Raw genomic sequence first — 27,348 nt, 5'->3', positions numbered from 1 at the left:
TAGATCCTAAGATAATATAACCAAATAGGCATTTGCCATGTACAGGAAAGGTATTAATGACTGAGATGAATATCTCCTGGTTGATGACAGGAGCATTCTGTTAGTCAAACTGATGCCAAAACATGACAGACTAACATCAAAATATAAAGAACATCTAGTTCAAAAGGATAATTGAGCTCAAGAGTGGTGGAATCTTACAGTTACTGAGAAAACTAACGTTGTTTTGGTATTGTTTATTCTCCATACTGTGTCTGGTAGTTTTTCCAGGATCGCATCTTTATTTGGTTGCTTTGTGTAAGACTGCAGAAAATTTTACTTACTGAAACACCGTTATAAACAAGTGCCATTGTTTATTAAGCTTATCAGCCAGATGAGTATTTGATTTGCTGCTGAGAACTTTTAATCTGTTAGCAGGCTCTGGCTCAATCCATTTTTAGAAGCTCTTTTCAACATATTCTGAGTTTGATATTTAGATGCTAATAGAGATGATAGAAATGGTGCACTTTGATTTTTTTCCCCTAATTCTTGTAACTAGTAGAGAACTCTAAACTGAAATAAAGAAAGAAAAAAACCCAGTGTTCATCTTTCCTTTTCCGCGACCAATAATTTCAAGCTATTTTGCAAATATAGGACAGCTGCTTTATTGAGCTAAAAAAAAAAAAAAACACACTACAAAATGTAATGATAGTACTTTGGACTCTATTCTGATCTCCCTTAAACGCCACACAGCTTGGATTTTTCTGTAATTTTAATGAAAATGTAGCATGGCACATCTCTCTCATTTAAATTATGCACTGTCAGTATTTTCCTTCTTAGCAACTGAAGCACTTCTTGGGAAACATGCCAGGTATGAGAGGGAGGGTGAAAGCCAAATATGGAAAATGGAGGTGGGGGTGGGGAAAGGAACTGGACTAAACAAACACACTCTCCACTCAGCCAGCTTTTTAAAGACTTGCAAATCACTGAGAAATGGGGTACAGAAGTTCAAGTAGGATTAAGATAGTTTAGCAAGCCTAAATGCCGCTAAACATAGGTCAAAATAGAACTAGAATCAAACCTTAAAAACACTGCTGATTTGTTAAAAACTAACACAATTTCATTAATTTTAACATGATATCAGAGTATATCTTATTATTACTTAACTACTTGGGACTTGATAATCATGAGTAAAAGTCAGTAGTGTTTCTTGGTTCCGGTGTCAATTTCTCAATTAACAAAGCCTTCTTCCTTCACCTGCCATGCTCCTCTTTTGTTTTCTAAGCAAAGATCAATCATTCATTTACTTAACAAGTATTTGTTAAGGGCCTGAGTGAAGAACAAAACAGAGAGGATTTTCCGTTTATTATCACCTATGTTATAAGTCCATATTCTGGAGAAGTTACATATACACAAAAATAAAAGGCCCTGGAGAAGAGGTGGTAAAAAAAAGGGGGGCGGGGCACCATATTTATATCAGTGAGAAATAGCCAAATAAATTTGGTTCCATTTTATAAATCACTTTTCACATTAATTCTCACTTTAACCTGGAATTCTAAGTATTGTTATCAACCTATTTTACTAATTTGGAGGGAGTTTTATAAAGGTTAAGGAAATTGGTGATCATTATTGCTTAGTGCCAGAGCTACGACATCAACTTGGGTCTTCTGACTAGAATTAATGCTTTTCTCATTATAGTGCAGTGGTTGAGAACATGTGTTCGGGAGTCCAGAGGATTTTGGTTTGACCACAGATCTATCTGCTCCTTACCAATACCTTCTGCAAGTTGCTTAACCATTCTAATCCTGGTTTTTCTAAAATGGAGATCATGATAGAGTCTCCCCCAGAGGACTGTGGGAAGGAGTAACATAAGACTTGTACTTAGCACAGAGTCCAGACCCAGAATGGATTACCTAGGATAGATTAACCCATCTTTCAAGCAGGATCAAGAATTCCCTATTAGCTACTTATAGAGCTCCTTAAACATAAAGAAACTCCAGTTGGGCAGAACAAAAGGAACAAGATGTCTGGCATTAGCTGTTAGTGGGTCTTACTGTTCAGGACTAGTATTGAGAGTAGAGTGTGCCCAAGAAGACTAGGACTTCAGCCTGAAAAAGCTTTTTCCACATACTAAGAGATTGCTTTGAGATATAAGTCAGCAGATGCTTTAAAATGCAAATATTTGAGGGTAGGAAGAACAAAGTGATAAGATTTCTCAATGATTACCCTATTATAAATTCTTTTAGTCAAATACTATCTTATTTGCAATCTCCTGCAAGGCAAGAAGGAAAGAGATTCTCTAAGAGAGAGAATCAGGTAGAAAGTGGAATGTCTTTGGCTGGAAAGGTGGAGGCCTGAGGGCATTATGTGCTTTGGTGAGGAGAGGCAGGGCATTCCAAGAGAGGGAAGAAGAATCTGGGAAATGTGGAAGAGCTCCAAAATAAACTTTATTTTGCGATTTAGGTTGGGAATGTTAGACGCCTGGCATCAATAAAAACCCTCTCCTGGTTTGCCTTCTGGCACCACTGGCAGGGAGTTGACACCTGAGCTGGAATACCTGGTCAGGGCAAACCCTGCAGTACAGCAGAGTACTCTGGTTCCAAGTGTCCAGGGGATTGTGCAGGCAGACACTTGTCCAGTTGGATGAGTCAGAATCCCTGGGAATACAGAGCTTGTTTTCTCCCTGAAACCTGCTCGTGAATTTTATTATTTAAATTATACCTTTAAATGTCTTCTCTGAAATATTTCAAGCTGGAAAGCCCAGGAATACCTCTTCCCCATTTCTACTTAAAGGATTGGTTAGAATGAAACCTGGGGCTTATGGAAATGTCACTATGTAACATGTATCCTAAGAACTGTGTAAAGCCTCCAGGTAAGCCATCTTTCAACTAGGATCAGAAATTTGGTTCTCTTTGGAGCCTGTTAACTCTTCAATCCCCTCTCTCAACCAACTGCAATCCATCCTTGTGGTATCACATTTTAACTACAGTGAACCATGGCGTCTGTACAAGATTTGTGCCCAATATTCTGGGGGAAGGAAAATGTGTCGTTCCTTTGTTTTTCCTCAGTAAACAGAAAGTATCTATAAAGGGTCAGGCTCCAGCATGCGGATGCACTCAGAGGTGAGCAGCTGCAGCTGAAGGAGGTGGGTGGTCAAAGGCGGTACTCTAGGAGCAGAAGTCCCTGAACTCAGCCCAGAGTTCTGAGTTTGAATTGCAGCCCTGTGTCTGCCTGCACAATCCCCTGGACACTTGGAACCAGAGTACTCTGCTGTACTGCAGGGTTTGCCCTGACCAGGTATTCCAGCTCAGGTGTCAACTTCCTGGTGCCAGAAGGCAATGCAATGCAGCCGTGTGCCCTGTCTGGACTGCAGTTTTCTGACCTATAAAATGAAGAAGTCAGATTGGCTGGTTTGTGGTTCTAATCCTCTGAATTGGTGAGATCCTAACCTTGATAAAAAGGTGGTTTTTAGTTTAGCTCTAAATTAGCAGCCACCAGCCCCTTGGTTCTGATTTCACTGCTGGCTCTGGAATATAAGAGCCCTTTGCTTTGAAATCCCCCCTTTCAGCCTCTATTTAGAAGTAGAAATCCCCAAATACTAGTTTATCAGCACCTCCTATCATCCCCACATTTGGTTTCCTTTGCATTTTGCCACCCAGTGACCCACATCTAAATAGGTGGAGGTTGCATGAAAAGAAAAAAGGCAGAAAGTTAAGTTAGAGCTGAACTGTAGATCAATGGCTGCAATTTTACCCCAAAGCAGGGTTGTGCTTCTGGAAGAACTAAGATTTATTGGTTTCAACACATGAAGATGTAAAATGTGCTGTTATCGCATCTCCCCAGAATGTGTACTGGCACTAGCCTGGGGAAATTGCCTGGAATAGCAAATTCCTAGTTGCTTTGTCAGTCCTACCGTCCATTTTCTGCATCGAAATTTCAGCACATTACCCACAGATAGATGCTGTCTTATTGGGAGTGAACCTTGAACTATTATGCATTATGAGTTATATCGATATGACTGATATTATAGCTTAGATACTTGCATATTTAAATGAAGTGAAATATGGTATTCAGAATTCTGCATTTAAACGCAATGTAAACTTTCACTTATGTATTCACTTAAGATATAGTTATTAAGTACTAGTAGGTGTAGTATACTGTAAAATGATGAAGGAAGATTATTTGCTGGAAAAAATCTGGATGTTAGACGCAGAAAGAATTCGTGTGAATTTTGTTGCTGGTGCTAAATTTACCTTGAGCATGTAATTTTTCTGAGCTTCCACTTTCTCTTGGGAACAACAATATTCTCAATATTCTCAATAACAAGGTCTTTGTGAGTAAAAATGTGAATCTCAGACATGTGTAGGAATTTTATAATATTGTTTTTTTAGTTTATTTACTTAATAATAATTACAGTGCCCATTTTAGAGTTGATGAAAGCATTTTCACATATAGCATAGCATTTTAATACCACCTTATGAGGCTGGTAAGGCATGTTAGCTTCATTTAAGAGATAAGAAGATAAAGGTCCAGAATAGTTGAAATACATTTCTTCAAACTGAATCCTTGACTCAAAGGTCTTTCTCAGAGGCAGCATAAGCATGGAGGAATATATTTCTCATCAGTAAACAAACAACCATGCCTTGCTAGGGTTCCTGTTAATATAAATAAATTTTGTAGCAGAATTCTATTATCTCATCTTCCCTGAACAGCCATAACGCATTGCCTTTCAGAAGGGAGTTTAACACATTTGCTACTTGAAGAATTCTCTGATATTGTGATAATATGAGTAGCAATCAGCATAAACAAGTATTTTCTAACCAGAACATCGTGATTTTCCACATGTCGATAAGTCATTCCTAGTGAATCATAACCACAGCCTTTAATAGTGTGATTTCTGGAACTATGAAAGGCCCCTAGTCTAAGAAATAATTCTTTCTTATATAACTCTTATAATTGCCCTACAGACCTTTATTCTGCTTATATTTGTATTAAGGCAAGTGATACCAGATTCTTTCCTGAGGAAAGATTTATTGCAAGGAAGGACAATATTCAAACCCCTGTAGGGTTGTTGGGAGGGATAGAGAGCAGAAACTATGATAAGAAGGTCTAATGAAGAAAAGAATGATTGAAATCAAGGATGAGGTACCATTTTTACTCCTTAGACTGACTTAGGTGGTTTGATAACATCAAGTATTGGCTAAAGTATGGAGTTCTCTCATACTCTGTTCGTAGGAAGAGTGAATTTGTGCAGTGAATTTGGAGGATGAATTGGCATTATATTAAAATTAAATTTCATCAAAGTATCTAACCAAAGGAACATCATGCATATGACCAAAGAGACACATGCTGGGAAGTCCAATGCATCATTTTCTTATTATAGTAAAAGAGAAAAAGGAATAGTCTAAATACTTAGCAGAGGAAAAGTAATTTAATAATTTCTGGACAGAATGCACTCTGGACAGAGTACATTCATATCACGACATCATAGTAGTAATTGTAGCGAATAAAAGCAATTAATATATAATGATATGGAAATGTAAAAAAAAATATATATGGAACCATCTTAAAATAGAGTTGAATCTGCCATCTACATCTACCCGAGGTATTGCCTTGCATTTCTTACTCCTTGAAACTCTGGAATGTTAAAACTAGGCAAAGAAACCTTTGAACTGCACCTAAAGCAGCATTATATTCCAAGCGATTGTTTGATATGACTAGTGGCCTAAAATGAAAGACTTTCCAACAGCCTCACTTTACATCTAAGAATACCTGAGAGGCTGAGAGGTAAAATGACTTTCCTCAAGTCACTCAGTAAGAGAGAACCAGATCCCCACAGTTTCACTCAGTTGCTTTGTTTTTCAGAAAGTTCAGTGATGGTTTCTTTTGAAAGAAAAATGCAGGCACTCTCTCCTTCCCTAAAGAATGTCAGAAAACAACCAACTGTGGAATGGATTCTCAGTGAGTGAGAGGATTATGTTGTTTACCCTAACAATGTACTGTCAACATGTCAACCATTTATTAGGTCATTGAATTGACCTAGTGCTGTTAATACCAGTGGGAGCTGGGAGTATACCTGCTTCAAAGTCTAGTGGTGCAAAAATATTGGTGGAAGAACAGTCAAGGACTTGGAAACGGGACCTTGGGCTGGTTAAGGGATGTCACTTAGCTTATTTTGCCATCAGAAAACTGTTACTTTTCTTTAAAAAATATATTTATTTCCCAATTAGTTTTCCTCAATAGAATTGCCAGATGTTCAGTAAACAGAAGTATACAATCCTGTTTTTTTTCCTGTCTGTCTGATAAAATGAAGAAAATGAAAAGAGAGCATGTGAAGTTTAAAAAATTATTTAAACTTAAAAAAATGAATTAAAAAAATATATATAGCATCAAAATTTATGACAGAGACCTTAGCCAAGAAAGGAATCAGGAGGGCCTGTGGAAGGAGCTCTCACACCCTTGTCTGTTGCTGAAGCCTTACATGTAGAACTCTGTTTTCAACAGAGCTTGTGATTATAACAGCCCCTCCTCTTCCCCTCTGTAAAAGGAGCTTCCTGCTGCTTCTTGCTCTGTGTGTGTGTGTGTGTGTGTGTGTGTGTGTGCGCGCGCGCGCGCGCGTGCGTGCATATTGTCCTCCATGCCTGAATCTATGGAATTGGAATCCTTTTTTTTCCTGAATAAATCCTTTTTGGTGATGGAATATCTAGTCAAATTTTGTTTATGGTTGGCAATGATAGTAACATTGTTCTGTAAACAAATGTGTTACCTTTTATTAGATATGTTCTTAGGCCAACAATGTTCCCTAGTAACACTGTATGTTGAGTTTTAAGTTAGTATTTTCATAATTACTCAAGAAACCTGTATATTTCCTCTTTTAAATGCTTTCACAGAAAATAATCAGTTTTGGATATTAACCATGTGTAGACATAGTTAATAATTAAAATTTTTATAGAAAGAATTATTATAGAAAGAATTCAAACTGAAATTTTGAGTTTTCTTCAAAATTACATGCAATTATTTAAAAATAGTTACTTCTAGAAAGAATATAAAATAAATTAATATTTTACAAAGAATAAATAGAAAATATCAACTGAAATAAGCAATAATTTAGAAATATTAAATCTTTATTCCCTACCCTTCTTTGCCAAGTCCCTTATTTTTGAGGAGGACATCTGGAAATACTATTCTTTAGCTTCAGGAGAAGCGCCTTCCAGTCTTTCTTCAGCTGTGCTAAGTAGAAAAAAGTGCCCTTGGAATGAGACCAACAATGTTTCAAGTTCTTTCTTCACCACTTACTAACTGTAGAACCTGGGTCATTATTTTACTTCTCAATTTTCTCTTCAGAAATTGAAAATTATAATTCCCACCTTAAAGTTTTTTTTTGAGAGTTAGAAGAAACGATCGCTTCTTTACCTTACAGGTATTCACCCTCTTATGAAAAGCACATAGCATGGTGCTTGACTGAAAATGCGCCCAGGATTTGTGGCACCAGCCTCTTCTTCTTGGGTCAGCACAGTGCTTTACAATCTGTTTTTGGAAAAGTCCAAAAAAAGACTTCAGGGTCAAATAAATTTAGGGGAAGACTGCATACTCAGTCCCCCTCTTTGGTATAAGAAAATGTACAATAACATATTAAAAGTTCTAAGGAAGCTTAATCTGGTGTTTTCTAATTTTATTGGAACACAGATTTTCTTTATTCTCTAGAGAATACAAATTAATGGTTCTGGGGAACTCAGTATGGGGAAAACTGGGCTAGAAAATTGGGTAAGTATGAGTAATGGCTTTAAGGCTCCTGAGAACAGGAGAAAAGCTTGGAAAAGAAATTAGGGACAGCTTGTGTAGTCGTCCATTCCCATTAGAGTTTCCTCTCTTTTTCCAATTAGAGTCTGGGTCCCTTAGAGGAAGGCTTTCAGACTTTCCTATCTAAGAATCCCTAATGCGAAGGACACTGAACACTTATTTTATCATGAAAGCCCACGAGAACCTCCCATGTCGCTCCATAAAATATATTTGTTTAAATATAAAAAACAAAAATTTTAATTATTGAAAAGTAAATAATTGAATACTTTCATGCAGCACATTTTTTTTTTATCAAATTTATGTTCTTGGGAGATATATCATATTTCATGCTTATTGGGTATATAAATGTAGACTCCCTGGTTTAATACTGAATGGCTGTGGGAGGAGTACATATATTGCAGTATTAGAAGCAAAGCCTTAAGTCAGCCAATCAACAAATATTGAATGCTCCATCTAGTCTGAGTACTGTTTCAGGAGCTGAGCAAGGAGGCGGAGAGAATTTATATGAATTTCTTTAAGGAATTCTTACTCTCTTGCATCCCATGAATGGGTGCGGGATTTGCATGCTGAATGTGAGGAGGGAAAAAGCAAGATAACCAATAAACTCATGTAGTGATAAATAAGATAACTTTTAGCATGGATTAATGCTATGAAGAAGATACTACAGTGATAGAGTGACTGGTGAATGCTACTTGAACTAGAGGATCAGGGTGGCTCTTTGAGGATGAAACATTCAGGTAGAAGCCCACTGATAAGAAAGATGCCATGCAAAAGCTTTCTAAATTGAAGGTAGAGCATCTACAAAAGTTCAAAGATAGGAAATAGCTTAGCATGTGTTTTAGTTTGAGTTTCTCATAATATATCCAGAGATCAAGACTAAGTATATGTAGTTGATTTGAGATGTCACTCCATGAAGCATCAGAGAAGAAATCAAGAAAGTGGACAAGGAGAGAGAAAAACCAATAAAGGGTATTTTATAAAAGGATTACTGCTATTGCTAATGAGGGCTTATTTCCACTGGAGTGGGGCCCCTTTGAGGAACTGTTTGGAGCTCACCTCAGAATCTTCCTACTGGAGGGCTAGGAGGCTGGGCCGTGTACCAGCCTTCTCCATATTCCACTGGCTGAGTATTATTCTTGGGGTGTTAACTCTACTGCACTTTTAGATTGTACCTGTGGAGGTCGAACAAACTCCTGACCTCAGGCAAATAAAGACACAGGTACTGAAGATAAGAAACTGTCGGCATGCTGAGAATTCTCAGATTGCAGAGAAGGTGGTGGCAGGGTATCAACAGTGTCAGTCTTCCACAGAATATAACTCAAAGCTAACTTGGTTGGAGTATAGTAGGAAGAAAGTGGAGGGAAATGAGTTCAGGGAGATAGGCAGAAGCCAAATGATGTGCCTGTAACATTGCCTGTTCTTAGTTCATTTATAATAAGTAGCCATTGGAGGGTTTAAAGTAGGGAAATGACCAAATATGCTCAAGCTTTAGAATGATGGCTATGGTTTTTTTGTTGTTTGGTTTTTGGTGGGAGGTGGTCTTAAAGGAGGCAAGAAAAGAAACACGATGATGGATTAGGAGGCTATTGCCATATTCTAAGCAAGAGATCATAGTCAGTTGGGTTCAGTGTAGATTACTTGTCTTCATTTTACTTAATCTATAAGCAGTATTTGACACAATTGATCACTTTTTCCTTTAGAAACATTTTTGCCTTGGCTTTCAGAAATACCACTTAGTCTTGATTTTCCTACTGACTCTCTGGGACTCTCATCCAGTCTCCTATCTTGGAGTGCTCCAGGGCTCAGTTCTCAGACTTTTTCCTCTATCTTTACACACTCTGTAGGTGATCTCATGTAGTCTTATGGCTTAAGTACTGCTGGCACCCATGCATCTTTCAAATAAATATATCTCTAGCCTAGTCTTTTTTCATTGAATTCCAGAGTCCTTTATGTCAATATCAACTTTTATCATCATTTGAATGTCTGATTGACCTCTCAAACCTAACACATCAGAACCTGAATTCTTGGTCCTCTATTCCCCTACAAATGGTTGTAGGAATTAAGTTTATAGCAGTGGAGATGGTGAAATCAGTTGGTTCATTAAACATTTTAGAGGTAGAGCCAACAAGCCTTAATGAGGAACTGGAGGAATCAAAGATAGCAACTCAGTTTTGCCCTTTACCAAAATGGAGAGGAGTAGGTTTGGCAGAGAAAAATCAATGGCTCTGGTTTAACTATATTAATTTTGAGATACCTGTCAGGCACCCAAATAGGATGTGCGAGGTGTTTAAGTGCTTCATCTAAAGGAGAGATTCCCTCACCCATATATATGTTTAAAAAGCCAAAAGAATGTTTTACAAAGATGTGGCCTAAATAAAATTTTCTGTTTGTCTCTGCAAATGGGAACTACAGAGTTGAAGAACATGTCTAATCATTAAACACTTGAGAAAGAGTAGAGGATGATATGGACTGATAAATACTCCTCTGCAGTAAATTTTGTATTCATAGGCAAGTTAGCAACTGAAAATGTTAGGCAATCAAGGTCAAACTATTGTACCAAATAGTTTTGGTATAAAAAGTCCATTATAGACAAGTCGATCTTTTTAAATCCTCTGTTCAAATTCCTTCAAAGACTTCTCATTTCACTTGGAATGAAAGTCCTGACTGTGTTCGATCTGGTTGCCTCTAATTTTGGCTTCTGCCCACCTATTCTCCTCTTCTCCTAACACAACCCCTTGTTCATGCAGGTCTACCCACAATGGCCTTTTACTCTACCTTAAATACTCTACATTACCTACTCAGAGCCTTTGCCCTTGTTCCTTCCCTATTTCTGGAAACTTCTTCCCCCCAAATACATGTATAGCCTTTTTTCTAGCCTCACTCTGGTCATGCTCAAGTTTCCTGCAGAAAAGGCCCTTTTTACACCATTCTATGTGAAATATCAGATGTTGTCATTGTTTATCCCTTTACTCTGTTCATTCTTCTTTGTAATTTTATCACTCTTTGACTTTAGCTTATGTATTTATTTGCCTATTATCTGTTTCTCTTATTAGTAGGTAAACATCAATAGACCAGGGCTTTACTTCATCTGTTTTGTTTAATGCTGTATTTCCAGATTCTAGAACATTGCCTGACACATAAGAGGTGCTTAATAAGAATTGAATTGGATAAACGAACAAACCATTCTTTTTAAATTTAAGTAATCAAATATTTCTTATGAGGCTATAGAATAGACTGCCACATAAGAAATATTTGATGGGCAGGCGAAACTGCTGTGATAGTAAATCTCAGTCTACATTCAAAGAGCTAGGCAGGTAGGTCCTGTAATCAACATCAGGAAAATCTCTCAAAATTTAGTGGGTCCCCCACCAGCCATTTAGGGAGCAATTCAGAGCTCCAGTGTCTGATTCAAGGATTAGGGTTGGGGAAGGAAGAGGTTAGGAGGCAATAATCATACTGTGTAGACTATCAAGACTAAATCTCAGGCAAAATAGAATAATTAGGGACCTAATTATCACAGCTGAGGTATATATTTGACCAGTGTTTCTCAAACTTTGTTGTACATTAGAACCAACTAGGAAGCTTTTAACACTCTTTATGATGAGGTTTTACCCCCTACCAATGAAGTCAGAATAGCTGGAGATGGAGCCCAGGTGTCAGTGAGTTATTCTAAGATGCACACAAGTTGCGCTATTAAAAGTACGGTCTCCAGACTGGCAGCCATGGCATGAGTAGAACTTGTTAGAAATGAAGAATTGTAATCTCCATGCCTACCTACAGAAGCAGAATCTGCATTTTAACAAGATGTGGGTGATTTGTATGCACACCGAAATTTGAGAAGTGCTAATATTGACTACAAAGTCCCGCCTAGGCAGGAGAATAGGTCATCAATCCTCAATTTCCTGAGGAGAATTAGAGGGACATAAGTCCACTAGGTTCACTATGCTTTCTGATTTAGATCAGAATTAGATCCAGAGCTTGAGAGTGGGTTTGGGTGTAGAGGCTTTACAAATGGAGAACAAAGGGCCTTAACTCTGGGATGAGGTCAGTTAATGGAATAGGAAACCAGGAAGGATTTAAATCCAGTGTGTAGTTACTGTCAGGAGATAGGATTGGAATGATAGGTTAGTTCTAGACTGTAAATGAACCATAGATGATGACAGTGTTGGAATAGGTGAGTGACATGATCAAATATATATTTTGGGCTCAAATTGACTGGGTGGAAATTCTCAATGCACTCCGGAAAAAAACCCAAAAAGCAAACAATGACAACAACAGTAATAAGGTGAGGATAGTGCAAGAATAAGTGATATTTTTTTCACTATTCTTTAATATTAATGTATGTCCACAAGTCTTATAAGATTAGATTGTGTAGCTTATTATTTTAATCATCCAAATATTAAAAACCAACTAAAATTAGGAGACCACAAAGAAGCCAACAGTAGATTTGCTTGGTTACCTTTGTTAAGATTCTGCTAAATTCTTTTCTTCAGAAATATAACTTTTTATTTCCACATCAATAGCACAGTTGACATGATTTTTTTGCCACTTCGTATAACTATTCTTACAACTGCAAACTTTAAAGTTGTAACACATTTTACATATTTTAAGAAAGTATTGGCATATTCAAAAATTCCTTGAGGCTACTAATCAAGCCCAATATATACCTTCACATTCATGTCGCCTCATTTTAAATGCATGTACTGGTTTCATTATAAAGAGTAAGGAAAATGTAGAAAAACTAAGTGAAAGAAACTTGAGGATGACATAAGGAATCTGATTTGTGATGGAAAGAGCCCTGTTTCTTATTACAAAGTATTCTGTCATATGAATTCTACGTTTTTTAAAGTTGAAATTGGGCTTTGACCTTACTAAACCATAATCTTTCTGAGGTAGGTTCAGATTCGAGGGCTTAATGTCTTTCTTGCCATGGACTAGGTTCCCAATACATATTTGTTGAATACATGAATAAATCATTATCAGATTTTAGTGTGGAAGGAGTCCGGCTTGTCACCGCCTCCTTCTCTGGAGGGGGACTATCCTTGGCTGATGGAAGCTGCCTTTCCTTGGAGGTTTACTTCTGAAAGCACAGCTTTGCCTTGCTTTCTCTCTCCACTGCCATAATTTTCTTATTTCTCTCCATAGGTGTCTCCTGAAAACATTCTTAATATATCACTTGCATTAGAACTCTTATCTCAGACTCTGCTTCTAGGAAACCTAACCTAAGACATTATGTATGCATGTATGATTATTATATACATATATGAATATTTGTATGATTATTATATATATGCATACATGTGAGTGTGCATATACACAAAACTACCCACATTTTTATCTTGTCCTATATTAAGAAGTACATTTTACATTTTGATCTAGTATAAAAGATTAATAAATATATATGTGTATACACACATTTATTCATTTAACAACAAATGTTTATGTATTGCCTATTATGTGCCAAGCATATCTGTCTTATTTGTTGGGGAAACAGCATGAATATGGAGTTTACATTTATAATACAAAACTTTACCATATGTCACAAAGGCTGATATACTGTATTCTATTCTAATATTTTCTTTTGTAATCTATTGTATTTTATTTCTTTAAAAAATGTTGTTCATGACCACTAAATTGATTTAACAATGTGCTTGAGAATGGTAACAATCAATATGAAAATATTGCCATAGTGTCATATCTGATTTTATAAGGTATAAGGATGTTTTTGTTAATATCTCAGGCACTCAAGTATGATATAATCTTTAATACCAAGGAAAAATATATGTAACTGGCATATGCATGATATTATTACCTTCGTCCTTGAGGGCTCATATGATTCAACCTTTATTTTTATTAGTGTTTCTTTTCAAAATACTCTTTTCATCTTCTTCAACTAGAAGTCAACAAATGAAGCTTTTGCCCTATGTCTAAACTGTCAAGGTCTCTAAGAGAAAATTTGCTTTAAAGAAGTAGGAGTTAATGGTCACTCTTGCACTATAAATTCTTTTGGCAGATACTCTACTAGGTGGTAGATATAAGGATGACTTTCTCCTTGAAAACTCTAATGGGACTTGGGAATAATATAAAATCTGTGATTCAGGTACTATCCTCCAAATGTAAGAGCTTTTAGGCTATCTTAAAATCTTACCTAAAATAAATCACATTATTTCTGGTTATTTCTTAGAGAAGTAAAGATATCTAATATAGATGATATATATGTAAAAGAACTTTAGTTTTGAGCTTAAAAAAATCATTAAAAAATCATTTTCTTCTTGAGAAGAGGTTGTGACAAATGTATGCCGTATGATTGATTTAAAAGTGAAGAAGTAGTATGTTTTCTACAAATATCCTTCTTAGAGAGGGGCTTAGAAAGCCCAGGGCTAAAACAGTTGTAAATGGTGGAAAGCAAGCCTTTTCCTAAGCATGACCTTAATTTAAATAGTAATTCTACTAAAGAAATAGGTGGCATAAGGCTTGCTTATGAATTTCAGTTTTCCTATCTGTAAAACAGAATAATTTCAATTTCACAAGGCCGTCATGAGAAAAAAAATGACAGTTTATTGAATGATTGGCTCATTGTCACTCAGTTGACACTCACTAAATGTTCATTTCTATCAATCAAGACTCATCAAGAAGGGACATTTAGCTAGCCTGCTGAGAGAACTTATAGAAATCATAAAAAGTTCTCTGATTATTTAAACATCCATTGGACTTATACATCCAAACGGTAGCTCTGGGAGGCATCATATAGAGTCTAGTGATGATGTCCTCACTCTGAAAAATTTTTTAAAACTCCTCTTTAGGAGTTTCCGTTGGAATAAATCTTACATTACAGTCACATATTATGGTTGATATTATTCAGTATTTACCCAGCTGGATTCTTCATTTTTCTCATCAGGCTTAGATCTCAATGACTGTGTGGTTCTCAAAGTCCAATTCAATCTTAAAAAGTTAAGTTATTAAAAAAAAAAAAATGTGATGCAGGACCTGAAGGCAGCATCAAAAGAGGAACTCCAAAAATGCTGTGATTCACTGCAACTAATGTGATTTTTAGACTATCAGCCTGACTTATCAGAAAGCCAAGAAGATACAAACTACTGATGGTGATCGTCATCAGCCTAGCCAAGGTTGGGTCCCAGCTGCTCAGGATCAAACCACAGCTGTGGGCTGGGGCTAGGCCATGGACTCTTGTAGCGTGCAGAGGTCCAGAACTTGGAGTTTGAGGCTTGGGAGCCTGTGAAAATCTGGAGCTTCGGGGCATTTCTCAGAACTCCAAGCTTGGAATCTGTTTTAGCTGAGATATCTGGATATATACAGTTCAAGCTGTCTTGCTGTTTTAAAAACACCCTTGCTACTCAGGGTCTGCTTTTACTCAGAATGAGTCCAGTTCCACGATGATCACAGGAAGAGTTATTTAACCTTTCTAAGCCTCAGATTTCTCATATGGAAAATTGAAGCAATAATAGTACATTCCAGGAGGGTTGTTGTGAGATTACGGAAGATAATGAAATAAAGTGCTTAATGGAGCATCTGACACATAGCAAACTCTCAATAAATTATAGCTATTATTATTATTTATAGCAGCTGAATATAGCCCAATCTACCTCTGTGCCCAGCTCAATGCCTAGGAAACCCAGCGCAATTAGAGGCCTGTCCCTCTTGGATTTACCCAAAAGGGGATACTAGACAACAATTACTGGGGTAGAGAACTTTTCTAGAATATCTGGAGTTCAGATTATGGGAGAAGAGAAAGCCATTAAAGGCACAAAGCTGGTTGGATAAACCGAATATATGTATTTAAGTATTTTTTTTTTTAATGGTCATATGCTTTTATATCACATTTGCTATGGGAATATGGATTCAATTTTCATGACTTCTGAATCACATTTCTAGAGTAATAATAATAGTAATAGGAATACAAATAATAGCTAACATTTACTGATAATTACTTAGGGTGCTACGAAAACCCTTTGAGTGAGATGTATATCGGGTTTGGCATCACTGTAATAAATAAAATATCAATACAAAGAGATTAGAGCAATCACCCACCATATCTTTAACTCAGCTCTCCTCACCTATGCCCTTCAGCATTCAGTGTTCAACAGTTTGTAAGGAATCATTAAACTGTATAACTGCCAATTTCCTCTTCCCACCGGTAAAGTATAGGTACACATGCATTCATTTGCACATCAGCAAATATTTATTAAATGTCTGTTCTGAGGCATTGGTCAAAAGACTGAAATAGAACATTCCTTCATGGACCATTTAGTCCAGAGGCCTTGGAATATCTCAGGGGTCTACTCCCCTAGTCACTTCAGTGTGTTACAGTGAAGAATCTTTTCAGCTAAGTTGTCCGTGTGTCAGGTTTACATGTTTTAAATGGTGATAACCCTTTTCTCATTTTATAGCTTTTATGACAGCAGGTCATTAAAGCAATAGTTCACTAGCAGCAACACTGCTACCTTGCTCCTTGGTGATGTCGGTTGTTTTTTGGTATTTACCAGCCAAGAGGTGGAAAGGAGCTGAGCACTTTTAGGGAAGTAAAACTAGGAAATCAAGCTAGAAAGCCACCCATCACTGATGGGGCCTTGTAGCAGAACGTTTAAGCTTCTGTGTTTTGGGTCTCAAGTTCCTGCAGCCTAACCCAATTTCCAGTCATTCAGAAGGTGTGTCACTTGGGATTGTTATTGTGTCATATTGGAAAAAATATAGCTGAGATCGCTGCAGGCTAGTCACACTTCAAAGGCAAATGAAAGGAAGAAATTCCTCTCCGGCAACTTTTTAAACAAAGAAATTTTAACTGTATAGAGTCCACAATTTAACTTGTGCAGGGCATGCTATTATTTCTACGTATGACGATTACTGCCAATAGGAGGTCATGGTTGCTGGTGGAGTGTGTGTTTTAATATGAACTATTTGATGTTGGTTGTTATTGTCTTTCAACTCTTAGGTTAAACCATTCTAAAGAATGTAACTATAACATATAAAAAGGGTAAAAAATTTTAATACCTGTTGAAGCACATTGGGAATGTCTATTTCAAAGGGGTAAGAGCTTAAGAATTGACTTTCTCTGAAGAACACAGTGAGGCTCAACTCTCACGACAGAGATCTGGCAGCTTTGTTGTTTCTTTCCATTAGTAAAATACATTGATAGCTGCTCCTGTCCTTAAAGCCTAGAGAAAACTGACAGCCTTACAGAAATGATCGAGTATCTAATGTAACTGTTCTTTATTCATTAACCCTAAGAAGAAAAACACTTGAAATCACCAGGAAGAAAAATACCTATTTTCCTGATCACCCAACATGTCAATTATTTCTTTTATTGAGTGTCAAATATTCTGGAACCAAAATCTATTTTTACAAATAGGGGCAAGGTAATTTAGAGGAGAGAGGGAAGGAGGGAGGAGAGAGAGGGAGGAATGAGAAAAGGAGGAAGGAAGGGAGGGAGAGTGCGAGAATGTGATGTGTCTCCCACCAGTATTTCTACGCTCTTTATATTCTCATTAGTTTTTCTCCTGATAAGCATTCTGCCTCATTCAGGCAGTATATTACATTGAAGAATCTTTTTCATTTAACTCTCCTGTGTCTCGGTTTCTTTATCCTTTAAATGATGATAATGCTTGTTCTGTTTCATAGTAAAGGTGTTAGGATTACTAGTATATTATAGATAAAAATATTTTGAACTCCCCAGAAAGACACAATACAAAGTATTCCTATTGTCATCATTATCACTAAAGATACTCTGTACTTTCCTCTTATTGCTTCTTAGCTTCCCAGCATCTGGCCAAATAGTAGCTTAATGATAGATATAAAATAATAGAGCTGCAAAAGAACTAAAACATTGTCAAATTCAGCCTTTTCTTTTATTCAGTATTGTGTAGTGGGGCTTAGAGACATTAAATAACTTTTGGGGTTACCATACTTTCCTGCTCAGCTTCCTCAACTATGAATGATTTTCTAGATTATGCTGTCAATTCTTCTCTCTATATGCTTATTTTCTTAGTGGCATGAATTATTTAAACTTGAACTACAGTCTCTATTCTAAAGTTTCTAAGACTGACACTACTACCTCTGACAGGTGTGTTCTTCAACCTCATACTTCTATTTGTTTTCACAACTTTAACAATTAGATAATTGTATTAGTTTCCTAGAGTTGCTACAATAAATATAACCCCTCATTTGGTTCAGAGCAAAATTGTGCCCATTTAATATTTCCCAATGCCTCACTTGTCAGAAAATTTTAAAGTCCCTTCAAATTCTATCTCTATCCTGATTGAGTAAATAAATTAAATATGTAAAATGAGATAGTATATAAGAAACATAAACCTAACAATGATGTTAAACATTATTAAATAACTTGTTAAAACATACATGGTATGTTGTTAATTCAAAAATTCTAAAGGATACATGGTAACATATTTTGAATATATATGGTTATAAAAAGACTGGTAAACTATTGGACAATATTAATGGTGGACATTTTTCATGTTGTTGTTTTAGATGACTTCTATTTTGTTATGGTTCACTTCCTGAAATTAACACGTATTAGTTCTATAATGAGGAATAAAGAAATTATCAAGAAAAATCTTATTTATGTAAATTTATGTGCCTCAGTTTCTTAAGATTTGTTTGCATATTGGAAATGGGATGTGATTTAACATGGTACTTTGAAAGGGAGAGGCTTTCGACCTATGGTAGAGCCACTCATTCTTGCAAGTCACCAGGGGAAAATGTAAATGCATGAAGACTACGACTAGTGGCAAAGGAGGAAGTGAGCGAGTCAAGCTGGGTCTTTGATTCAGACAACAGTGTGATTTTGCCCCTCCATTTTTTAAGGCTATAAAGTGAGTTTATTAATTTCCTATTGGTGCATAACAAATCACGGCAAATTTTGAGGTTTAAAATAGTACAGACATCTATTATCTCACATGTCTATAAATTATTTGTAGATTTAAGAGTTCAGGCATGGTTTATTGGGGTCCTCTTCTTAAGGTCTCACTAGGCTATGATCTTGGTGTTGGCTAGGCTACATTCTTATCTGGAGGCCCAACTAAAGAAACATCTACTTCCAAGATCATTAGGTTGTTGGAACAATTCATTTCTTTGTAGCTCTATGAGACGGGGCTCTGGCTTCTCACTAGCTGTCAGTTGGATGCCCTTAGGTGCCACCTGCAGTTCCCTACCACATGGTTCTCTCCATACAGAGTTCATTCCATGGCTGTTTACTTCTTCAAGGCTAATCGGAGAATCCGGTCTGCTAAGACAGAATCTTAGGTAATAATGATATGCCATCAAGTTACATATTTATGAGCTAGAAGCAAATCAGAGTTCTGCCTACATTCAACAGCAGTGATAGATCATAATACCTGATCATAGAGATTATGAGACTGTCTTGGAATTCTGCCTACCACACAAACCAAAGCACTTTGAGAAATATCCAAGAAACAATCAGAGAAAGCAAGAAAGAGGAACTTCCCCGCAAAGCCTAGTCTCTTCCCTCCTCAGGCCTTTCAGGTAGGGGCTGCTCTCCTAGGTAGCCAAATAGAGGAAAGCTCTTTAGCTTTCAGAAAGCAGAAATAACCAGAAAAAGACACAGCTATATATGCCACAAAATCACCAGTGTATAAGGAAAAAAAGATTCATAAGACTTGTCTACTCCTTTGGAGATTCTGATGTAAAAGTCTGGAGTATGACCTTAGTATTTCTTCTTTTTCAGTTTTATAGTTGATTCTGATGAGCCTTTTCATGCTTCCTAATGTATGGAAGGCTTTCCTTTTCCATTCACATATTTAAAGCATATACAAGCCCAGCTCTGCTTTCTTGTTCACACAAAGCCTTTTCTGATTACTCCAGTGCTTGCCAATATTTCCTTCCCCTGAACTTATATATGTGAACACTTATAAACATTACCACATAGGCTAGTGAGTTTTTGAGTTCTCTTTTATATATGTATATATATATAAATAATCCTATATATATATGTGTGTGTGTGTGTGTGTGTGTGTGTGTGCGCGCGCGCGCGTGTGTGTGTGTGTATATATATATTTTTTTGGATTTTTGTCCTTCTTCTAGAATAGAGGTCATATATCATATTTATACAAAGCTGATTCTGAGTATATCACAGGTATATACTTAGTTTCATTAATAAGTTAAATTCAGAAAATAGAGATGGAACACAGGTATTTTATTTCCATAGAGGTAGTTAACTTGTATTCAGAAAACCACTGTTTTAGAGGAGAATAGTCTAGGGAGGCAGTATGGTACAGTGGAGTGTTCCCAAACTCAACACATTTATGTACAAACTACTTAAGTTTTTGGTCATATTTATATATTTCTTGTACTGCAATTTACATAATATTTTTCTATAAATTAAATCTCACTTGACCTAAATAATACTGCAACAAAATCACATACTTCATATAATAGTTACACATTTTTCAATTTCACCTGAAAAAATATAAATTGAAATAAAGTATTATCCATGTGCCACCTACATTATTTTCTGTACCACCAATAGTGGTTATACAACTTTCTGGAAATTACTTACAGAGTGCAAAACATTTCTAGTCTCAGAATCTGGGTCTAACTCTTTTAGATCTTGGCCCTCTGATTTCTAAAATATAGAATAAGGACAATAATAGTAACTATTAATGTTTATTATTAAGTACTATGTGTCTGGTAAGGTTCTAAGTATTTTATATATATTCTTTTATTAACTCTTTCAAACAATCCTTTGTTATTATCCCCCATCTCCTTTTTTTTTTTCTCTTCTGGACAGGAAAATGAAGGCATGGAGAAATTAGGGAACTTGCTCAAGGTCATACACCTAGAAAGCAAAGATCAGGGATTTGAATGCAGTCCGACTCTAGAGTTTATTTCCTTAACCACTTTATACACTGCTTCCCTGGTTTAATATGGTATTATGAAGATTAGACGCAAACCAAAACTAAACGCACCCGTGCGTACGTGCACACACACACACCCCTATCTCACATAGCACCAGACCTAATTTGTAGAATGAATTCAATACAATTTAGTGAACTTTCTAGAAGATATATCGGTATATTTTATTTCTTCCTCTCATAGGCATCACAAAATGGCGTTATATCAATCTTTAAGTCTCAGACTGGATAACTCTGACGCCTTCTCATTGAAGCAAACAAAAAAAAACTTCAGACAACTTTCCAGCGGGGTTAGAGAACAGAAGTGCATCTGATTTGAGAAATTTTATATTGATCTCTGACACAACAAAGGTGGCTTAAATTGACCTTCCTGAAAGTTTGCAGGTCATGAAGACCAATTAGTTGCTATGGTGTCAATAAGTGCAAATTGCTTTAGATTGTTGGTGAATAGGGAAATCTCCACTGGGTCAGTGCCCAGGGCAATGAGGTACTAGAGGCACTGCAGGTGGTTTTAAGGCAGACATTAAAAAAATTCACAACTCCGCTGGGCTTTGGCAGTCCACTCAGAAATGGTGATGTGTTCAGGCCTCTTCTTCAGCCTGTAGATACAAATCAAGGTGCTGATCTCCGCCTATACATCATTGTGTAGTCTAGATTAATTTTATTTTAGAGATTATATTCTCTTTAGACATGGTACAGCAATTGAGATTAGGCAGAATTGCTTATTTTGCAAAACTTTTGATTATCTGTAAAACATCAACATATGACTAATTAATGATCCTTTCCCACCAAGCAGTCTTCATTTTAAAGGACTTCATTTTCAGTTAACAGAAAAGAAAATTTATAAATAAATGTCTGAGTTGAAATGTGGAAACCAAATGTTCAACCTTTTTAAAGAAACAATTCAGAACTCAACCTACACATGCCATTATGTTACAGTAACAGTTAAAAAAACCCTTCAAATTAACGATGCATACACTGTCACAATAAACAGAGTTAACAGGGATAATTAAAAGTATTTTTATTCAGTTAATGAGATAAAGTGTCACCGTTGAGAATGATTACCGTGAACTTCTGTAGATAGCATAGAGCAGAACACCTTGTCTTTGTAAAAACATAACTATATCTAACAATTGCAATATGTTTTATTCATATGGTGTTTACGTCTGAATGTGTCCAAGCTATTTGCTAGGTGAACAGTCACACTTGATAGATCCAGGAGGGAATTTCTTGGTACAATGAACAAAAAGAGCTATTTTGTTCTTGTGCTCCAACCTCAGACCAAGGAAAAAAAAATGTCATAAAAATATGGTCACCTTTCTGCCTTTAAATCTAAGCTGGTGCCTGGGGAAGAATTTTCAGAATATAAAAAAAAAATTGGTGACATTACATGGGAAACTTTCTGTTCTTCCCCTTGTAATAGTCAATCTTGTTTAGACAGTAGCCTCTGAGTATCCTGGGAACAGTGCATTATGAGTGATGGCAAGGGATTAAGGGACAAGGGATCTACAAAACTATTATATGATGACCAAGAACTGATGTTTCTTTTAAAACTTTACTATTTAAGCTTTGTTTCCTGATGCTTTGATATAGTGAAATGTTTATGTCAAGTACCATATTCCAAATTACCTATGATAAAAATAAATCACTTAATATACCAATTTAATGCTCTTTTATTCTCCTCGCCTTTCTTATGCTGCAAAGACAAAAATATTCTCCTTTTAATTGGAAGGGAAACCGGCCACATGGCCTTTAACAATAAACCTTTTTGTTATGTAGCTGTAAAAATTCAACAATTGAAAATAAAAAGGGCTATAACCAAGGGGAAGGTCCATAACCAACTAAGGTTATGCCCTGGGGTGTTGCTCCTTCCACATGTCAAGGGTAACGTTAGGTCACCAGTAGAAATAAGACTGGGTAGAATTTTTTTGTTGTTCATTTTAGTTCCAATGACCCTGGCAAAGGGCTGCTTACTGAACTGTGTTAGTTTGTGAAGGTAACTCTAAGGGGAATATTTTAGATTATGCTACAAGAATGGTGTTTGCAATGAAAAACACCATTAAAAAAAAAACATTGACATAGCAACAGAGATCTACATTCCTGGTACAACTAAGAAGCCAAGTTTATTCTTGAAAAGGAAAAGGTTCCTGGTGTCAATTGTGTGCCCTTTATCACTGACATACTTGTAAATCCATGGTCGTTCACATCCTAGATGGAGATCTGGTACTCAAAAGCAAAACAGGAAATGAAAAACTAAGTCTATTACCAAAAGCCAGGAAAGCTACTCTGCTGGCAATCTGGGACATTTGCAATAGATAACTCCAGTGATAAATGCCTGTGAGTGGTATTGTCTATTATATTTTCAACAGCTGTATGGACTGATATTCAATGAACTTGCCCATAGAAGTAAGTGCTGGACCTCACTGAAAACTAGAATCAGATACTAATGAGTAGGCAGTCTCATACAGAAAGCGAAAGGATTCACAACATTGAAGACTTGGAATTAGGAACCTCATAATATAGAGAACATGAAGCAAATTAGCCTTAAGGAATGAACAACTAGAAAAGTACAATTTCTCCGGAAACTCCTCTACCTTCACTGAGGTGAATGTGAAGGGACAGGACCTGAAAAGAGAAATTAAGCCCAAATAGGTAACATGTGACCAGAAATAACCAGACGTGGCAAGATTCCAAATATAGTAGATGAATTCAGATGATTAGACCTATCTCTTGTCTGGTGCAACTAAGGTAGCTTTCCTGGGTCCTGCGCTTGTCTGATGGAAGGGAGTGGAGTGGGAGGAGGTATCATGCCTTATTTCTGTTTTCCGAATTTCATGAAAACTCAGTTCCAAAGTTTCTGTCAGAGATCTTGTAGTTGTAAGCAGTGTGGCTTCCTTCTATATTTGATGATTTGGGGTAGGCCCTGCGCTGTTGAGATGCTCAGGCTCTAAACACTTCTAGGGATGGCTCCGTAGGTGACTATGGCATCAGTGAATAAGGCTGACTCTGTTTTAGGCTTTGACATTGGGCGGAAGCAAGGAAGTATGAGGTAAAGTATGCAGTGAGATAAGCCACGGGTCTGATGGAATGATTGATACATGAAATCTGAAGCTGTCTGCTTTGAAACTCCCAACTTAATCAGCTGAAGACATGTCTATAATAGAACCGCTAGCTGAGATGTCATTTTGGATATGGGAAAAAAATTAAAGTGTAAGAAAACATAAGCTGTAGATTATTTCTCACTAGTTATTCCTCCCAACTAGAGTTTAGCTTCCTGGAAATAGAGACCAACTATTCTTCATTTAGTTAGATCCTTAAAAAGTATTTATCAAAGAGATGAATGGAAAGGCAAAATCTAGGCACCAAGATAAGAACGGTCTCCAACATTTTGTGTTTATGTTTGCTGCTTTTTAATTTACCGATATCTGTTCCTAGAGTTGTCTCTTGCAATGCGGACAGCCTTTCCCCTTTCCTTACACATGCTATCCCAGATGCCCATGAACTCTTGTTTGACTTCCTGAAGAACTAGAATCTAGGTGCTCAACTGGAGGTGGAGTTGAGAGATAGAGAGGCAGATAACTTAAGAAGTTATCTGTGACTAACTATGCATTTCCAGATTTTCATAAAAGATCTCTGCATGACTGGCATCTCTGTAAAAAAGAGATTTTGATGCCATGAAATCTGGCTTTGGAACCTCATCTTCCCAGTGCACAAGCGCACAGAACCACAGACACAAACACTCACACACACACACACACACACACACACACACACACACACACGTAATATATACTCCCAGTCACTGTACTATAGAATGAAGAGGTTGAATAGGTATATCCATTAGAACATTTGTACTGAAGAACACATTGAACAGGAACCCATTGATTTACAGGTGCCTTATCAGGTAACATCTTTTTTTGGAATCCATATATGTGCTCTTGTGAAGGACTAAACCAAGATGGCCAAGGCTCACAGGACCAAGCTAGAGAGCCCTGGTCCTGCCAAATTAAAGAGAAAATGTTGGTCTATCTTGTTCACAAATATGAACTAGAGTGTATAAAGGAAGTTTCAAGTAGTTTAAAGGTATTATGCCAATAACAATCAGCATATTGAACTAGGTGACAGTGTTCAAGTGGGGAAGTGCCAGAGGCAGTGATGAGTCTGATTTTATTTAGCGCATTTAATAATGATCTGGAAGAAGGAGAAAACACATTAAAATCACAGATTATACTACATTGTCAGGTGGTGTAAACACAAATGAGGACAAACAAAAGGATAAAGAGAATTTAGAACAGAAATGAGATTCTGTCAGAAAAAAAATGTGCTTTCACATCTGTGCAAAGTCTCTTAAATCAGCTATGGAAATTGTTTTAAAAGTCATTTAGCTCAGAAAATGTTCATAGGCATTGCTCACTTTTTTAAGTGCTAACCTTTCCCCACTCTAGTTGTTTTTATTTCATTGGATTATAGTGTTTATATTTATTGTTTAAAAATACAAATCTGGTCATGCTGCTCCTCTGCTTAAAATCTTTTAAAGGTTCCGGAGTTTTTCTACAGGATGGGGTCCAAGCCTCTTATCCCCATGGAGACCCTTCCTTTACTATTTGTGTTCATCTTCTCAGCCTCTTTCACATGTCTGTCTGCTTTGTACTCCTCATTGCATCCAGGCTGAATTATTTGTAGCTCCCTGATTGCATCTCACCTTATTACTAACTGCACCATCTGCTCTATATTCTACTCCTTCCTCCTCTCTGGGTCTTCTGAATATGACCTTTAAGATTCAGTTCTGGCCTCACTGTTTTTCACAGGCTTTTGTAAACAGAAAGCATCCCTGGCCCTGAGTTTGGTTGGTACCGCCTTGGTACTGCCATCACACCCACTGCCCACTTCTAACATAACATAATGGCTATGTTTATTGAGCACTTAATTATGTTCCAGACTCTGTGCTATGTATTTTTATGCATTGTCTTTGTAATCATCACAACAAGCTTAGGAGGCAAGTATAATGACCTTAATTCTATACATAAGAAAATTTCATATTAGGTTAAGTAACTTGCCCAGGATTGCACAGTCAGTAAGTAGCAGAGTTAGAATTCAAACTGCTTCCAGAATTCACTCTTTTAAAATTATACTATTGCAGTAATTTGTTTCCTTGTCTGTCTCCCCTACTTGTGTAAATTTCTTGAGGACAGGGACCATGTCATGATCACCTAGTATCTTCAATGTCTTGCATGCTATATACACTTAATAATAACAATAACAAATAATTAATATTTAATGAGTGCTAATTATGTGCTAGGAAATCTAGATGTATTTTTGTGTGCATTACTCACAAAACATTGCAGAGTGGAAAAAATACTGGAAAACCTGAGGCTTAGAGGGTTGAGAAATATTTTTAAGGTCAAATAGATATGTTCCTAAAGCCCTCACTCTTTTTGAAATATCATTTTACATTCTCATCTGACACAAAATAGGCATAAAATATCTGTAGGATTCCACAGCGAATAATTGCCAATGAACCTCAACTTAAATAAATGGAGAGACCCAGTATATGGATAAATATAGGTTCTCTGTTTAATATTTGTTAGGCTTGTTGATCTTTACTGGAGCCCTTTCCGAATCTCTTTAAGCTTAGGTCTCATGGGTACTTGCTTATTTTTGAGGTTAAATTGGACATAGGTCCACACACTATTTTTGGCATCAAAGTATCTTGGCTCTTAACTATTGTTACCTCTCAAGGTTTTCTTATTTACAAGGATCAGCAAGAATGGTGCCCGTGAGATACAGTGGAAGGCATGTTGGTCTAGATTGGAAAGAAGGCTCTTAATCCAGTTGTGCTACTGGGTCAGTCGCTTTTTTCCTCTGCTTTTCAGTTTTCTCTCCTAGAAACCAGATTCCCAGGTGTTAAACTGTGGAGCAGCCACATCAACATCACCAGGGGAGTACTTGATAAATATTGATTTTTGGGTCCATTCACAGAGATTGAGATTCTGCAGGTTTAAGGCAAATGTTTTTGAAAGCTCCTCAGGTGATTTCATTGCAGTGAATTTTTTGTATACCATGGGCCTTTTCTTTTCTTTTTTTTTTTAATATAGCTAAGGTATAATGTCATTTATTATCCAGGCTCACTTCTTAAAGAGGCTCAGGAGAATATATTTTTCTTAAAATTAATAATTTATACATATACCCAAGGCTTTTAAAATGAGGGCCTTGCATGTAGTAGGCTCAATGCGTGGGTTTCACATTTATTACATTCACAAACGAGGCTTGTGTTATTTGGTATTTTAAAAAATATAGTAATAAACATAATGGCTAACATTATATAGCAGTTAAAATTTTTTTTCACATACATTACTTTATTCTGTGTTCACTTCATAGATTATTTCCCTTTTACAAATGAGAAAGCCAAGACTTTTAGACTTGTCTAAAGTCATAGTACGAATCAGAAGCATAGCCAGAATTTGATCCTTTATCTTCTGAATCTGAATGCCATGATGTATTAAATTCCCCAGTAACTATCTTGTACTCTGTGACTCTTACAGTAGGGCTTCTAGTCTTTATATGAACAGGAACTACATTTTATTTTCACAAAGCTTTTAGATTCTTAAGATAAGAAGGATAAGGTTTTTGACTGTAAAACTGCCGAAAGGAATGCTGCTGAAGGCTTTAG

This window comes from Pteropus vampyrus, unplaced genomic scaffold, assembly GCF_000151845.1.
Source record: "Pteropus vampyrus isolate Shadow unplaced genomic scaffold, Pvam_2.0 Scaffold22, whole genome shotgun sequence".
Classification (NCBI taxonomy): domain Eukaryota; kingdom Metazoa; phylum Chordata; class Mammalia; order Chiroptera; family Pteropodidae; genus Pteropus; species Pteropus vampyrus.
This window is presented reverse-complemented; position numbering follows the sequence as displayed.